The following is a 16899-nucleotide window of genomic DNA, read 5'->3' as shown; positions in this document are numbered from 1 at the left end:
TCAGTCATGTCCTACTCTTTGCTACCCCATGGACTGTAGCCTACCAGGCTCTTCCATCCATAGGATTTTCCAGGCAAGAGTACTGGAGTGGGTTGCCATTTCCTTCTCCACAGGATCTTCCCAACCCGGGGGTCGAACCCAGGTCTCCCGCATTGTAGGCAGACGCTTTACCATCTGAGCCACCAGGGAAGTCTAAAATAAACAGAAACCTTAATTAAATATAGTTGGGAGACCAGCAGGGGGAGCTCTTACACCCTGTGACTATAGTCCAGCCCAACAAGAGGAAAGACTCCTTTCCTAGCAAGGACTCAGTTAATGAAAAGCCATTATGGACTGTCACACCAGGAAAATCAGGGGACATTGAAGGGCTCACACCAGTGGGTGTTTAAACACCATGGTCAGTCCACAGTGTATTGATGTAACAGTCACACAGCCCAGTTCAGTTCAGTCACTCAGTCATGTCCGACTTTTTGAGGCCCCATGGACTGCAGCATGCCAGGCTTCCCTGTCCTTCACTATCTCCTGGAGTTTGCTCAAACTCATGTCCGTTGAGTCAATGATGCCATCCAACCGTCTCATCCTCTGTTGCCCCCTTCTCCTGCCTTCAATCTTTCCCAGCCTCAGGGTCTTTTCCAATGAGTCAGTTCTTTGCATCACGTGGCCAAAGTATTGGAATTTCAGTTTCACATAGCCCCACTAATTCCCAAAAGGAACAGAAAAGTGCAATGAAATATTTGCCCAGAGATGGGGCAACCAGAAATATTAGATGAAAAGCATTAATGAGTACCTCAGGGTATAAGCCAAATATATCCTACAGATTCTGAAAATCAGAAAATTAATTTGGAAGGACTTTTACCCATCAAGATCATATGAGTATTTGTGAAAGACATACACAATCAGCATAATTATTTAATTATGTGCCATCTAAAGCTCATATTGTAAAATAGATGCTTATTAGATAATTTATGGAAAGTATGACAATTAAAGATAGTATGATAAATTATCATCCCCATTTTGAGTTATTAGATAAAAGCTTTTATTCACAATAAAACTTGTTTAAGCACCAAGGTGATTTCTTTTTAAATTCATGTATTTTTGGCTAATGATGTGACTGGATGCAGTGGAACATCTGTTGTTTACAAGTTTCAACTATCCATTGGGTCACTTACGAATTTTCACACAGATTATAAACTGTGTTATTAAGATTTCAGAGAGTAAACAATTAACTGAATAAGTTAATATTATTTTAATTAGAAAATGTTATTAATTACTACCTATGCTAAACCTTAAAGAATGTACCTTCTTAAGAAAATTTGTATTAAAGCAAACATTGCAGCTATTGTATTGGATCTCCAGTTGAATAATTAAAGTCCTAAGCTTCAACTTGCAGCATATTAAATATGAAGCCTTAAAATATTAAATATGAAGCATTTTAATTCTTCTTACAATGTAAATTTCCTAATGAAAAGAAAAGTCATACAGCTTTATTATTTTCTGAAAAAAAGTTTTTCTCTTGATTCTTAGCATTTTTCCAGCTCTTTTCACATCAGTTATTGCTAGCTTCCTCCTGAATGGTTTGTGGATAATATGATCCACTAAGACCAAAATTACTTTATAGCAATGGCATAACATATGAGCACAAATTCTTCCTATAGAGTCAATAACCTAACAAAACACATATTTCTTACTCCAAGGACACATTTATAGATATTTTTCTTAGAAATCTGGAAGAAAGTACATATGATCAATGTTATTAACATATAATCATATTTTATTATCTCCAGTTATATGCCAAAAACATTTCACTGATAATTATATTTAAAATAAATTGCATAGCAATTTTGAACTCTTATTAATAGGAACAATACTTTTTGTCAATTGCTTTCTAAAAATTAAATTGATTTGTCTCTAAAGTTAGCACACTTATTTTCTAAACATAGTTATATAATTTGACATGAAATATTCCAGTTAACAAAATACTCAATACATGATGTATATGCCACACAACCTTATGAAAATCCTTCAATTATTTCTTAAGTCTCCTTTTCATGAGCTACAAATCTTTATATAGTTTGAACCCTATTTAATTTCCAGGTTATCTTGTTATGTGCTCTTTCCTTCTCTCTGCATAAATTTTACTGGCCTTTATTTATTCCTTACTACTTTCCCCTACTGCTCAAATTATAAGACCTTTAGCATATGCTATTATTTGCATGAAACTCCCCTAACCCTATTTGCCCAGTTACATGTTAGTAGACAATCTGATGTTTTTGCATTTATTCATTTCAATTCTTTGGGAAACATTATCCCACAATTCCACCAGGAACCATCTGTCTCCTTATCCTCAGTCTATGTGGGGCTGAGTTTGGGGCTGCATCCACTCCATGAGAGAAACATGTATCCCTGAAGTGGCCAGTCATCATAACTGCATCCTCTTGTCTCCACAAAGATTGTCACAGGGTTGGAAGCAAGGACCCAAGTTGGTCCAATTAGAATGCTTTCCAGAAATTTTATGAGAGTGTCTAGGACTCAGAACTATAACAATGACACTTGAGCTGCCAGGGGGTCAGCTGGAGCAGAAGGGCTGCCTGGGAAAAGAGCCAATATAGAAAAGAGCAGATGGAAGAGATGGAAATATTCAGACTTAATGGCTTTGTTTGAGTCCCAGATCCATGCAACCAGATCCCATGTCATATTGTTCTCAACCTCTTATATCTGGTGCCACAGACACCTCCCAGGCAAGTAATATATATGTATTGTCTTAACAAATGAGTATCAAAAATGGTAAGGTGTTTAAATATATTTTAATGTCTGTGCTTTGTGTAGACATCCTGATAATCTGAATTATTAATAAATCATTTCACTCATTGGTCAATAATATTTCATTGTAGAACTACGTACTGTGTGCTTAGCAATTAGCATGTCCTTGTGATAATGCAAACCAGGCCAAGATCATTTTTATGCTTGAAAATGATTTACTATATACTTAAGGAAGACAAAGGGATAGGCAGTTAGAAGTAAGGTGAGTGCTGCGAAGAAACAGAGAATGTCATTGAAGGGAATATTCATCTAGTGTGTAGGATGAGAAGATGGAGCCAGGAAAACCTTGGCACTTAAACCAAAACCAGAAGGTGAAAGGATTCAGAAGGAACAAGGCAGGTCTTCCATGAGTCATCATGTGAAAGCCAGGAAAAAGGAGAGCTAGAGAGCACTAAAACAAGAAATAAGGCTATAACATGCAGGGGAAATGTTTACAGAAATTATCACATGCAGGGGCTTTTAGGATACATTAAATTTTCTGAACTTAACCTTAAAATGCAAAATAATTTTATGAAATACTTCAGGTAGGAAAGTAGCATGTCAAAATTTGCATTTATACTATTAACTTTTTGGCAGGATGATGAATGAGTGAACAAAAGTGGGGATATTACAAAAATCCTGTCAAGAAATAATATTAGAGTCACTAGGACTATACTGATGCCCTATTACAATGATTTGGTCCACAGATGACAGGTCAGTGCAATAAAGAACCGCCTTCCAATGCAAGAGATGCAGGAGATGTGTGTTTGATCCCTGAGTTGGGAAGATCCCTTGGCTTAAGGAAATGGTGAAAGTGAAAGTGAAGTCACTCAGTCATGTCCAACTCTTTACTACCCAGTGGAGTATAGCCCTCGAGGCTCCTCTGTCCATGGGATTTTCCAGGCAAGAGTACTGGAGTGGGTTGCCATTTCCTTCTCCAGGGGATCTTCCCAGCCCAGGGATCGAACCCAGCTCTCCCGCATTGCAGGCAGATGCTTTAACCTCTGAGCCACCAGGAAACCCAAGGAAATGGTAACTCACTCCAATATTCTTGCTGGGAAATCCCATGAACAGTGGAGCCTGATGAGCTAACGTCCATACTGTTACAATGAGTCAAACATAACTGACCACACACACACAAGCAACATAGTTCAGTTCAGTCACTCAGTTGTGTCCAAGTCTTTGCGACCCCATGAACCACAGCATGCCAGCCTTCCCTGTCCATCACCAACTCCTGTAGTCCACCCAAACCAATGTCCATTGAGTCAGTGATGCCATCCAACTATCTCATCCTCTATCATCCCCTTCTTCTCCTGTCCTCAATCTTTCCCAGCATCAGGGTCTTTTCCAATAAGTCAACTCTTCGTGTCAGGTGGCCAAAGTATTGGACTTCCAGCTTCAACATCAGTCCTTCCAATGAACACCCAGGACTGATTTCCTTTAGGGTGGACTGGTTGGATCTCCTCGCAGTCCAAGGGACTCTCAAGAGTCTTCTCCAACACCACAGTTCAAAAGCATCAATTCTGTGCTCAACTTTCTTTATAGTCCAACTCTCACATCCATACATGACAACTGGAAAAACCATAGCCTTGACTAGATGGATCTTTGTTGGCAAAGTAATGTCTCTGCTTTTGAATATGCTATCTAGGTTGGTCATAACTTTCCTTTCAAGGAGTAAGCGTCTTTTAATTTCATGGCTGCAGTCACCATCTGCAATGATTTTGGAGCCCAGAAAAATAAAGTCTGACACTGTTTCCACTGTTTCCCCATCTATTTGCCATGAAGTGATGGGACCAGATGCCATGATCTTAGTTTTCTGAATGTTGAGCTGTAAGCCAACTTTTTCACTCTCCTCTTTGACTTTCATCAAGAGGCTCTTTAGTTCTTCACTTTCTGCCATAAGGGTGGTGTCATCTGCATATCTGAGGTTATCAATATTTCTCCCAGCAATCCTGATTCCAGCTTGTGCTTCTTCCAACCCAGCGTTTCTCATGAGGTACTGTGCATAGAAATTAAACAAGCAGGGTGACAATATACAGCCTTGACATACTCCTTTTCCTATTTGGAACCAGTCTGTTGTTCCATGTCCAGTTCTAACTGTTGCTTCCTGACCTGCATACAGATTTCTCAGGAAGCAGGTCAGGTGGTCTGGTCTTCCCATCTCTTTCAGAATTGTCTACAGTTTATCGTGATCATAAGAATAAAGTATAAATAGATGTTTCTTCTGGAACTCTCTTGCTTTTGCGATGATCCAAAGGATACTGGCAATTTGATCTCTGATTCTTCTCCCTTTTCTAAAACCAGCTTGAGCATCTGGAAGTTCATGGTTCACGTATTGCTGAAGTCTGGCTTGGAGAATTTTTAGCATTACTTTACTAGTGTGTGAGATGAGTGCAATTGTGTGGTATTTTGAGCATTCTTTGGCATTGCCTTTCTTTGGGATTGGAATGAAAACTGACCTTTTCCAGTCCTGTGGCCACTGCTGCATTTTCCAAATTTGCTGGCATAAGCAACACAAGCAACCACATATACAAATGTTTCTGAGAAATTTTTTTAAGAAGAACTACTTAGTAGGAGAATGTAAGATATATTTGGCATTTGATAAGATATAGGGAGTAAGGAAAATGAAGAAATAAAAATTCCCAGATTTCAAATATAAACATCTGGCTCCCATTTACCATAAAAAGAAGCCTAATATACCATTTCAGGGGACAGTTATATAAGGAAACAATAATTTTTAATTATTCTTAAAAGTCAATTGGCACTAAGGAGGATATTTTCACTCTTGTAGCACTATAGAAAAAATGAATGGTTTAAGAAGTTTTAGGTGTTTGTTGAAGATTTTACCTTTATTATTTGGTTAATGACTAAATAATTCACATAATTACTCAATTTCATTGTGTTAACAATGTATGAAATTGAAATCGTACAGTTGTATTCAATACTTATTACTTAAATTTATTTACCTGATACAGTGAAATATATCACAGGATCTCCAAATATTTGTTGTTCAAACACAGAGTTTGAAGGCAGAGGGGAGGGGTGAGCCAATTGGAAAACACTGAAAAAAGAAAAGCAAATCATCATGAGATGTCCTAAAACAAATACAGGTTATATATGCAGGCATAAACCTGAAATGAGAGTGAACATTCTGGTCAAGAGTGATAGTAAGCACTGCTGTTTTTCAGTCACTACGTTGTGTTCCCCACTTTGTGACCCGCTGAAGTGGAGCACACCAGGCTTCCCTATCCTTCACTATTTCTCAGAGTTTGCTCTAACTTATGTCCATTGAGTTAGTGATGCTATCTAACCATCTAATCCTCTGCTGCCCCCTTCTTCTATTGTCCTCAGTCTTTCCCAGCATAGTACAAATACTGAGAAATTCAATGTTAGAACAATGAATAGACTTGCTCAGATGCTCAGTTGTGTCCAACTCTTTGCAATCCCATGGACTATAGCCCACCAGGCTCCTCTGACCATGGAATTTATCAGGCAAGAATATAGCAATGGATCACCACTTCCTCCTCCAGGGGACCTTCCCAACCCAAGGATCGAATCCATATCTCTTATAGTCTCCTGCACTGGCAGACAGATTCTTTACCACTAGAACTACCTGGGAAACCCAATGAAGAGGCTTGTATATACACAGAAGTGTATAAACAACGAATATTGTAATCAAATCTTACATGGCTTGGAAAACGAGACACGGATCTATTGTTTATATTTCCTTTTCATAGAGATGACATAAAATAAAACACACACACACACACAGTGCTGACCTCTGCTAAATTACTTTTGGAAAGTTACCCACCAGTGCTCTAGGGTATAATGAGTTATGGAACACCTCAAGTGGCCACCATTTGATGAGTCCTCTTCTACTTCAAGTCTTCATGCAAATAATGCTTGCTTCTTCATAGAATATTCACGTTACATGGAAAATTACATTTTAGACAATTAATTACTCTATCATCTTGTTTTTTCTGCTGCCAATGTTATTCACGGGTTTTGTAGGTTAGCTTCTATTTCATAGCCTGTGAACCTACTTTTTCTCAGCCTAGGTAGTCTATGTCTAGATCTAAGGACAGCTCATAATCTTTTATTCAAATTCTGTTCAGATATCACCTGGTCAGAGAGTACTTCCCTTGACCACCCTATACAAATTAACCACCCCCTTCTCTCACCATTTTTAATTTCCTATACCCAGTTTTCTTTTCCTTCATAGCAATTTCCACCACCAGATAAATATTTATTCATTAGCTTGTTATCTGTTTGCCTCTCTAGACTGCAAACTGTAGAAAGGCAACGACTTGGCTTTGTTCAGTGCTGTATCTCTAATGCTTACTGCACAGTAGATGATCAGCCACATTTGGTGAATTAATGATGAACTCATCTAATTTATCTTGTATGTTTTCATATACTCAGTGTTCTACAACAAATGCTCTGACTCTATGCATGTCAGTTTGAAAACTGAAGATGGAGATAAGTAAAGGAAACTGAGTTTAAAAAGTTAATCAGTACCTGATTCTGTTGAAACTTTATGTCAAACACTGTTGATTGCAGAAAAATGAATGTAAGGCTAGGGAATTACATGGTAAAATTTTTTGAACTTTAGATTTCATTTGAATATCTTTAGAAAATATTTAATCACTTTATAGAGGGGCACATTGGCTTCCAATGACACAATTCTCATGCATCATATCTGTTTGGTGTTTTCATATAACAGTGGCAGGCACGTAAGAGGCACTGGTAAACAACTGCTAGAAAACTGAGTGAATGGGTGGATTAATTAGTTATAGTTGTCATCATTGTGTCTAGAATTCTTCAATTCCTGTTTTCCATTTATCAGAAATTGTGTCCTCTTTCTTCCTGAAATTACACCCTCTCTGTACCTGGACTCCTCACCTCTTTACAATTATCAGATCAATAACCAGATTAAACTCTGAAGTTCAAAGATTTCAGAAATTAGAAATGTTTATAAATTAGAAACCTTTTTCTTAAGGTGGTTATTGTAGTTTGAGAGTTCCAGAAAAGCATCTACCTCGGCTTCATTGACTATGCTAAGGCCTTTGACTGTGTAATCACAATAGACTATGGAAAATCCTGAAAGAAATGGGAATACCAGATCACCTTCCCTGCTTCCTGAGAAACATGTATGCAGGTCAGGAAGCACAGTTAGAATTGGACATGGAACAACAGACTGATTACAAATTGGGAAAAGAGTACATCAAGGCTGTATATTGTTGCCGGCTTATTTAATTTATATGCAGAGTAGATCATGTGAAATGTTGGGCTGGATGAAGCACAAGCTGGAATCAAAATGGCCTGGAAAAATGTCAATAAGCTCAGATATACAGATGGCACCACCGTTATGGCAGAAAGCAAAGAAGAACTAAAGAGCCTCTTGATTAAAATGAAAGAGGAGAGTGAAAAAACTGGCTTAAAACTCAGCATTCAAAAAACTAAGACTATGGCATCTAGTCCCGTCACTCCATGGCAAATAAGTGGGGAAACAATGAGATTTTATTTTCTTGGTCTTCAAAAATCACTGCAGATTGTGACAGCAGCCATGAAATTAAAAGACGCTTGCTCCTAGGAAAAAAAGCTATGGCCAACCTAGACAGCATTTAAAAAGCAGAGACATTACTTTTCTGACAAAGGTCTGTCTAGTCAAGGCTATTGTTTTTCCAGTGGTCATATATGGATGTGAGAGTTGGACTGTGAGGAAACCTGAGTGCTGACTAATTGATGCTTTTGAGGTGTGGTGTTGGAGAAGACTCTTGAGAGTCCCATGGACTGCAAGGAGATCAAACCAGTCAATCCTAAAGGAAAACAGTCCTGAATATTCATTGAAAGGACTGATGCTGAGGCTGAAACTCCAATACTTTAGCCACCTGATGTGAAGAACTGACTCACTGGAAAGATCCTGATGCTGGGAAAGATTGAAGGCAGGAGGAGAAGGGGATGACAGAAGATGAGATCGTTGGACGGCATCACCAACTAGATGGACATGAGTTTGAGCAAGCTCTGGAGTTGGTGATGGACAGGGAAGCCTGGAGTGCTGCAGTCCATGGAGTCACAAAGAGTAGGACATGACTGAGTAACCGAACTGAACTGAAAGTGACTCAAGATTGTTTCCGGGACCTATTTACTGATTCTATTCAACAGTATACCATTTCAGTTGCAATTAGGAAAACTTTATTATGTGGGAAATAGCACTGTCCAACAAAAGTGCAGTCAGGAAACGTTTTAAAATGTGAAATAAAAAACTCCAGAGATAGAGGAGAAATTCAGAAAAACAGAGCTCACAGTGAGTTGTTTCTGTAAGGACTGACTAGGCAAAATTACAATTTAGAAATCTTTGTTTTGATCCCAGATGTGGTTATTTCACCTTTGATATACTTTCAAGTTTGTTTTCATGCTTCCATTAAAAGCATTAAGTGGATTGTCCTCACTCCCTCATGGGCTTTCTTACCTATTTCTCATCCTTTTCTTACATTAACAGAAATTCCTCCAATTCCTATATTCCATTAAGTCAAAAGATCATGGTCTGAATTCCTCTTATTTTCTAAAGCAGTTTACTGCTTGACCTTACTCAAACTAAACATTTGATATATCTTTTATCATTCAGTCAGTTCAATCTGTCAGTCGTGTCCGACTCTTTGCAACCTGTGAATCACAGCATGCCAGACCACTCTGTCCATCACCAACTCCCAGAGTTTATTCAAACTCATGTCCATCGAGTCGGTGATGCCATCCAGCCATCTCATCCTCTGTCATCCCCTTTTCCTCCTGCCCCCAATCCCTCCTAGCATCACATTCTCTTCCAGTGAGTCAACTCTTCACATGAAGTGGCCAACATATTGAAGTTTCAGCTTAAGAATCAGTCCTTCCAATAAACACCCAGGACTGATTTACTTTAGAATGGAATGGTTGGATCTCCTTGCAGTCCAAGGGACTCTCATGAGTCTTCTCCAACACCACAGTTCAAAAGCATCAATTCTTCGGCGCTCAGCCTTCTTCACAGTCCAACTCTCACATCCATACTTGACCACTGGAAAAACAATAGCCTTGACTAGACAGACTTTTGTTGGCAAAGTAATGCCTCTGCTTTTTAATATGCTATCTAGATTGGTCATAACTTTCCTTCCAAGGAGTAAGCGTCTTTTAATTTCATGGCTGCAATCACCAATTGCAGTGATTTTGGAACCAAAAAAAAAAAAATAAAGTCTGACACTGTTTCCACTGTTTCCCATCTATCTCCCATGAAGTGATGGGACCAGATGCAATGATTTTCGGTTTCTGAATGTTGATTTTTAAGCCAACTTTTTCACTCTCCTCTTTCACTTTCATCAAGAGGCTTTTTAGTTCCTCTTCAATTTCTGCCATAAGGGTGGTGTTATCTGCATGTCTGAGGTTATCGTTACTTCTCCTGGCAATCTTGATTCCAGCTTGTGCTTTTTCCAGCCCAGCGTTTCTCATGATGTACTGTGCATAGAAGTTAAATAAGCAGGGTGACAATATACAGCCTTGACGTACTCCTTTTCCTATTTGGAACCAGTCTGTTGTTCCATGTCCAGTACTATTTGTTGCTTCCTGATCTGCATACAAAATTCTCAAGAGGCAGATCAGGTGGTCTGGTATTCCCATCTCTTTCAGAATTTTCCACAGTTTATTGTGATCCACACAATCAAAGGCTTTGGCATAGTCAATAAAGCAGAAATAGATGTTTTTCTGGAACTCTCTTGCTTTTTCAATGATCCAGTGGATGTTGGCAATTTGATATCTGGTTCCTATGCCTTTTCTAAAACCAGCTTGAACATCTGGAAGTTCATGGCTCACATATTGCTGAAGCCTGGCTTGAAGAATTTTGAGCATTACTTTACTAGTGTGTGAGATGAGTGTAACTGTGCGGTACTTTGAGCATTCTTTGGCATTGCTTTTCTTTGGGATTGGAATGAAAACTGACCTTTTCCAGTCCTATGGCCACTGCTGAGTTCTCCAAATCTGCTGGCATATTGAGTGCAGCACTTTCACAGCATCATCTTTCAGGATTTGAAATAGCTCAACTGGAATTCCATCACCTCCACTAGTTTTGTTCGTAGTGATGCTTTCTAAGGCCCACTTGATTTCACATTCCAGGATGTCTGGCTCTAGGTCAGTGATCACACCATCGTGATTATCTTGGTCATGAAGATCTTTTTTGTACAGGTCTTCTATGTATTCTTGCCATCTCTTCTTAATATCTTCTGCTTCTGTTAGGTCCATACCATTTCTGTCCTTTATCGAGCCCATCTTTGCATGAAATGTTCCCTTGATATCTCTAATTCTCTTGAAGTGATCTCTAGTCTTTCCCATTCTGTTGCTTTCCTCTATTTCTTTACATTGATCACTGAGGAAGGCTTTCTTATCTCTTCTTGCTATTCTTTGGAACTCTGCATTCAGATGCTTTTATCTTTCCTTTTCTCCTTTGCTTTTCACTTCTCTTCTTTTCACAGCTATTTGTAAGGCCTCCCCAGACAGCCATTTTGCCCTTTTGCATTTCTTTTCTATGGGGATGGTCTTGATCCCTGTCTCCTGTACAATGTCATGAACCTCCATCCATAGTTCATCAGGCACTCCATCTATCAGATCTAGTGCCTTAAATCTATATCTCACTTCCACTGTATAATCATAAGGGATTTGATTTAGGTTGTACCTGAATGGTCTATTGGTTTTCCCTACTTTCTTCAATTTAAGTCTGAATTTGGCAAAAAGGAGTTCACGATCTGAGCCACGGTCACCTCCTGGTCTTTTTTTTTTTTTTTTTGCTGATTGTATAGAGCTTCTCCATCTTTGGCTGCAAAGAATAGAATCAATCTGATTTCGGTGTTGACCATCTGGTGATGTCCATGTGTAGAGTCTTCTCTTGTGTTGTTAGAAGAGGGTGTTTGCTATAACCAGTGCATTCTCTTGGAAAAACTCTATTAGCCTTTGCCCTGCTTCATTCCATATTCCAAAGCCAAATTTTCTCATTAGTCCAGGTATTTCTTGACATCCTACATTTGCATTCCAGTCCCCTATAGTCAAAAGGACATATTTTGGGGGTCTTAGTTCTAAAAGGTCTTTTAGGTCTTCACGCTGCTAATGCTAAGCCACTTCAGTCGTGTCCGACTCTGTACGACCCCATAGACGACAGCTCACCAGGCTCCCCTGTCCCTGGGATTCTCCAGGCAAGAACACTGGAGTGGCTTGCCATTTCCTTCTCCAATGCATGAAAGTGAAATGTGAAAGTGAAGTTGCTCAGTCATGTCCGACTCTTAGCGACCCTATGGACTGCAGCCTACCAGGCTCTTCCACCCATGGGATTTTCCAGGCAAGAGTCCTGGAGTGAGTTGCCATTGCCTTCTCCGTAGGTCTTCATAGAACCCTTCAACTTCAGCTTCTTCAGTGTTACTGGTTGGGGCATAGGCTTGGATCACTGTGATATTGAATGGTTTGCCTTGGAAATGAACAGACATTAAAATATGTGAAATCAAACAAGACACAGTAAAGAATCAAGTACATATTTTGGTTATTTAAAATATGATCACTATCAAAATTTGTGGATTGGAGCAAAAACAGTACTTAAAGGAAAATATACAGGATTTAAAGCATATATTACAATGGAAGAAAGATCTAAAATCAATAATCAAAGCTTCCACCTTAGGAAACTAGAAACAAAGAAGAGCAAATTAAATCTAATGTAAGCAGAAGAAAATTCATGATCTGAATTAGAGCAGAACTTAGTGAAATTGAAAATAAGCAACCAATAGACAAAATCATCAAAACCAAAAGCTGTTTCTGTTTAAAAAATAAATAGAACTTAGCCATAGTCAGTTTCTAAGAAAAAAAGAGGGGACACTGGTTGCTAATATCAGAAATAAAAGAAGAGACATCACTACAGATCCAATGGGCATTAAAATTATACTAAAGAAACTATCAAAAAACTCTGTGTCCAGAAGTTTGAAAATCTAGATTAAAAAAAAAAATTCCTTAAAAGGTATGATCTGTCAAAACATGCACACACAGAAATAGATGTTCTAAATAGGCCTATATGTATTAAAGAAAATTGAATCAATAATTAATAATTTTTCAAAACAGAAAGCACCAGTCCCAAATAAATTCACTGATCAATTCCCCCAAAACATTTAAAAAAGAAATTATACCAATTTTCTACAATCTCTTTCAGAGTATAGAAGAAGAGACAATACTTCCTAACTCATTCTATACACTTAACATCACTCTAACGTCCACAACAGTCAAAGGTATTGCAAAAAAAGAAAAAAAAGATTACAGATCAGTATCTCTCAGGAACACAGATGCAAAAATGCTCAACAAAATATCATCAAATTGAATACAAACATTCAGATAAAATAATGAATTTACTTTGAAACACATTGAGTCAATGAAAATCTATACATCTGTTATGATAAAAAAAAAAAAACAGGTAAAACAAAATTCAATTTTTAACTACAGCACCTAGTAAGCCAATTTTTTTTATTTTAGAAATATTAAAATTATGGCCAAAACCTTGGGGAAATTATTGGATTTTTTCTTTCTTTTACACCTCACCTCCAGGAATTCCTATGGCGTTTACCTTCAAATTACATCCAGAATCAGGCCACAAATCACCACTTGAGGGTGGAGACATGGTTACAATGTCTTTGTAGTTCCCTGGGTCCAAGCCCTTCTTGCCAGTTTAAAGGTTTTGACACATAGCAGTCAGACATGGTATTACCTAAGCCAGGTCAAGTCATATAGATGTGGAAAAGCACAAAAATGGCTGTGGAAGCATAAATTTATACAGTATCAAAGCAACTTGACACACTTGGTATCAAGGGAAATGAATTTAACAACACAAGAATAAAATTGTCATCACTTTAGTAATTTAAACTTTTATGTATCTTCTGAATAAGGTGGCCTCTTTTAGGAAATAAAAACATGTAGTACTGAGTTGAATTTGAATTTCAAATAATGTGATTTTTAATATCATCATTTTCCATGTAATATTAGGGAGTCTTATATTTTGTCTGGAAACTCTTCTCAAGAAATGTTGCAATATGTGATACATAACATAGCTTATAGTGTGTTCTAGTCACATGTGACCTACTTGAGCCTATGAAAGCTCTAGAGTTATCTTACCGTTTAAATGATATTCAGGGAAGAGTATAAAATATTTAATAATAATACCAGGGACAAATCAGCCCCCTCAGTCCCCCCCAAAAAAAGCTGACAACTGCCTTATTCACTTCAACAAGTCAGTGAAAGTTTAAAGGGAATGAGCAGGAATGAAAGATGGAAAGGAATGAAGAGCAGATTAAAAAGTTCTGATTGGTAGCCTGATTCACAAAAATAACATGTTTTTGATATGCAGGAACATTTTAATAATGATTTCACATTAATCATAAAGAAAGTGTAGTTATCAGGGAAAATTGAATATTACTAATTCACCAAATTTATAAATAGATTGGAAATAAAATGACTTGTAGAATATACTATGGTTTCAAGAGTCTTAGATCAGCCTTAACGTGTGATTCCTGTTCACAGATGGGTCAAACAATCAAATTGGCCCAAGGTGGGGAGAGGAATGAATGGAGGAAAGAGCAGGAAAGGAGGAGGGAAGGAAGGAAGAAGGAAGGAAGGCGGGAAAGGTGGAAGGAAGAAAGGAAAGCCTACTGCTGAGAACAAAGCAGGACCAGAGTAATATGTGTTATTTTGTACCCTGAAAGGGAGAAAGCTGTAATATGTGTATTTTTTTTTTCAAAAAATAATGGGACGATATTTCTTATCCTATACTAATCAGTGGGGAGCATTTTTGACACCTCTCTTTGCATTTTACAGTTTACTCTCTCATTTCTCTTCTTGAGCAAGAAGGATGCTCTATGAATCAGAGAGAGTATGAGGATTACCAACATAGAAGAAATCTATTTCAAGAAATTAAATATTTGAATACCTTGTGTAAAGGACATTTTTTCAAATTAAGCTTCTCAGTTTAGCAGAGAAAATTAACGTGTAATTGTACATGCTGAATCATTTGTTTCTCTCTTCCTTTTGATGATATCACTACTTGGAAATAGATAATAGTACAGAAAAAAAAATCAGTGATAACTAGTTTAGTTCTTGGTTACCTTACCTTATTATTATTATTTTTAAGCAATCTCACTGAGTAATTTCTAGTTCCTCAGCAGGTATCAGTTCAGTTCAGTTCATCGCTCAGTCGTGTCTGACTCTTTGCTACCTCAGGAATCACAGCACGCCAGGCCTCCCTGTCCATCACCAACTCCCAGAGTCCACCCAAACTCATATGCATCGAGTCAGTGATGCCATCCAGCCATCTCATTCTCTGTCATCCCCTTCTCCTCCTGCTCCAAATCACTCCCAGCATCAGGGTCTTTTCCAATGAGTCAACTCTTCTCATGAGGTGGCCAAAGTATTGGAGTTTCAGCCTCAGCATCAGTCCTTCCAATGAACACCCAGGACTGGTCACCTTTAAGATGGACTGATTAGATCTCCTTGCAGTCCAAGGGACTCACAAGAGTCTTCTCCAGCACCACAGTTCAAAAGCATTAATTCTTAAGTGTTCAGCTTTCTTCACAGTCCAACTCTCACATCCATACATGACTACTGGAAAAAACAATACCCTTGACTAGACGGACCTTTGTTGGCAAAGTAATATCTCTGCTTTTGAATATGCTATCTAGGTTGGTCAAAACTTTCCTTCCAAGGAGTAAGCGTCTTTTAATTTCATGGCTGCAATCACCATCTGCAGTGATTTTGGAGCCCAAAAAATAAAGTCTGACACTGTTTCCCCATCTATTTCCAATGAAGTGATAGGACCAGATGCCATGATCTTTGTTTTCTGAATGTTGAGCTTTAAGCCAACTTTTTAACTCTCCTCTTTCACTTTCATCAAGAGACTTTTTAGTTCCTTTTCACTTTCTGCCATAAAGGTGGTGTCATCTGCATATCTGAGGTTATTGATATTTCTCCCAGCAATCCTGATTCCAGCTTGTGCTTCTTCCAACCCACCGTTTCTCATGAGGTACTGTGCATAGAAGTTAAACAAGCAGGGTGACAATATACAGTCTTGACGTACTCCTTTTCCTATTTGGAACCAGTCTGTTGTTCCATGTCCATTTCTAATTGTTGCTTCCTGACTTGCATATAGGTTTCTCAAGAGGCAGATCAGGTGGTCTGATATTCCCATCTCTTTCAGAATTTTCCACAGTTTATTGTGATCCACACAGTCGAAGGCTTTGGCATAGTAAATAAAGCAGAAATAAATGTTTTCTGGAACTCTCTTGCTTCCTCAATGATCCAGCGGGTGTTGACAATTTGCAGGTATACATGACAGTAATTTATTTTCATGACTATGTATAAAGAAGATTGCTGAAATCAAAATATCAAAATTCATGTGCTAAGCTAAACTTTCATCATATATTATTATGAAAGGATAGTAGGGATCATAAGTAAACCACCAAGTTTTCAGAAAAATGTATTATTTTAAAAATTGTTACTGAGTAGGGAGGGTCAATAAGGGCTCTTCCTCATGGGTCTCGATTCTTAGTAGGGACACAAAGAAGAATCTGAGGGCCTACCGGTGGCAAAACAAGTTTATTAAAGCCAAAACAGAAAGAACACCTCAAGGGAGAGGTGGGCCAATTCAAGAGAGGCACTGGTACTGGAATTAAGAGGTATGTTTTTTTTTTTTTTCTTTTCATATTCATAAGACAGAGTTTTTCATATTTGTATAGGTGGGTATGGACTGACAGTTTTTATTGACAATTGAAGTCACATAACAAAAGACTATGGCACATGTCTTTTCCATATTACAGTCTGTTATAATCAGATATATGTGTGTATAGAATATGTATGAACCCTTAATAGGCTCCCAGCTGCCTAAGGTCATTTGCACATTGTGCATCAAGGTCACATGTGCCAGACTTGGAGAAGTCCCATTGGAACAGTCTGTGTGATTATGTTGTAGCTTATCTATGAGCTCTCCTGGGCCACACTAGGGTATGTCTGGGGTCAGATTTAGAAATCAGCTCAAATTTTTCCACTAAGCCACCCTTCCTTGCT

At 38.2% G+C, this 16899-nt stretch overlaps 1 long non-coding RNA gene across 3 annotated transcripts in view; it reads left to right on the top strand.

Annotated features, from left to right (window-relative positions):
• LOC147350141 (uncharacterized) overlaps window positions 1–16899 on the top strand; it is an 89796-nt gene that overhangs the window by 15500 nt on the left and 57397 nt on the right. For 2 of the 3 annotated variants that reach the window (XR_015149183.1, XR_015149184.1), the window contains exon 3: window positions 16385–16511. The exons of the other annotated variant lie outside the window; for it this stretch is intronic. This is a non-coding gene — a long non-coding RNA (uncharacterized LOC147350141). The remainder of the gene's footprint in view (window positions 1–16384; window positions 16512–16899) is intronic. 3 annotated transcript variants of the gene reach the window in all.

The sequence above is a fragment of the Bos grunniens genome, chromosome 20, assembly GCF_055505025.1.
Source record: "Bos grunniens cultivar Pamir isolate PY7600 chromosome 20, Bosgru_T2T1.0, whole genome shotgun sequence".
NCBI classification, from domain to species: Eukaryota; Metazoa; Chordata; class Mammalia; order Artiodactyla; family Bovidae; genus Bos; species Bos grunniens.
This window is presented reverse-complemented; position numbering and strand designations above follow the sequence as displayed.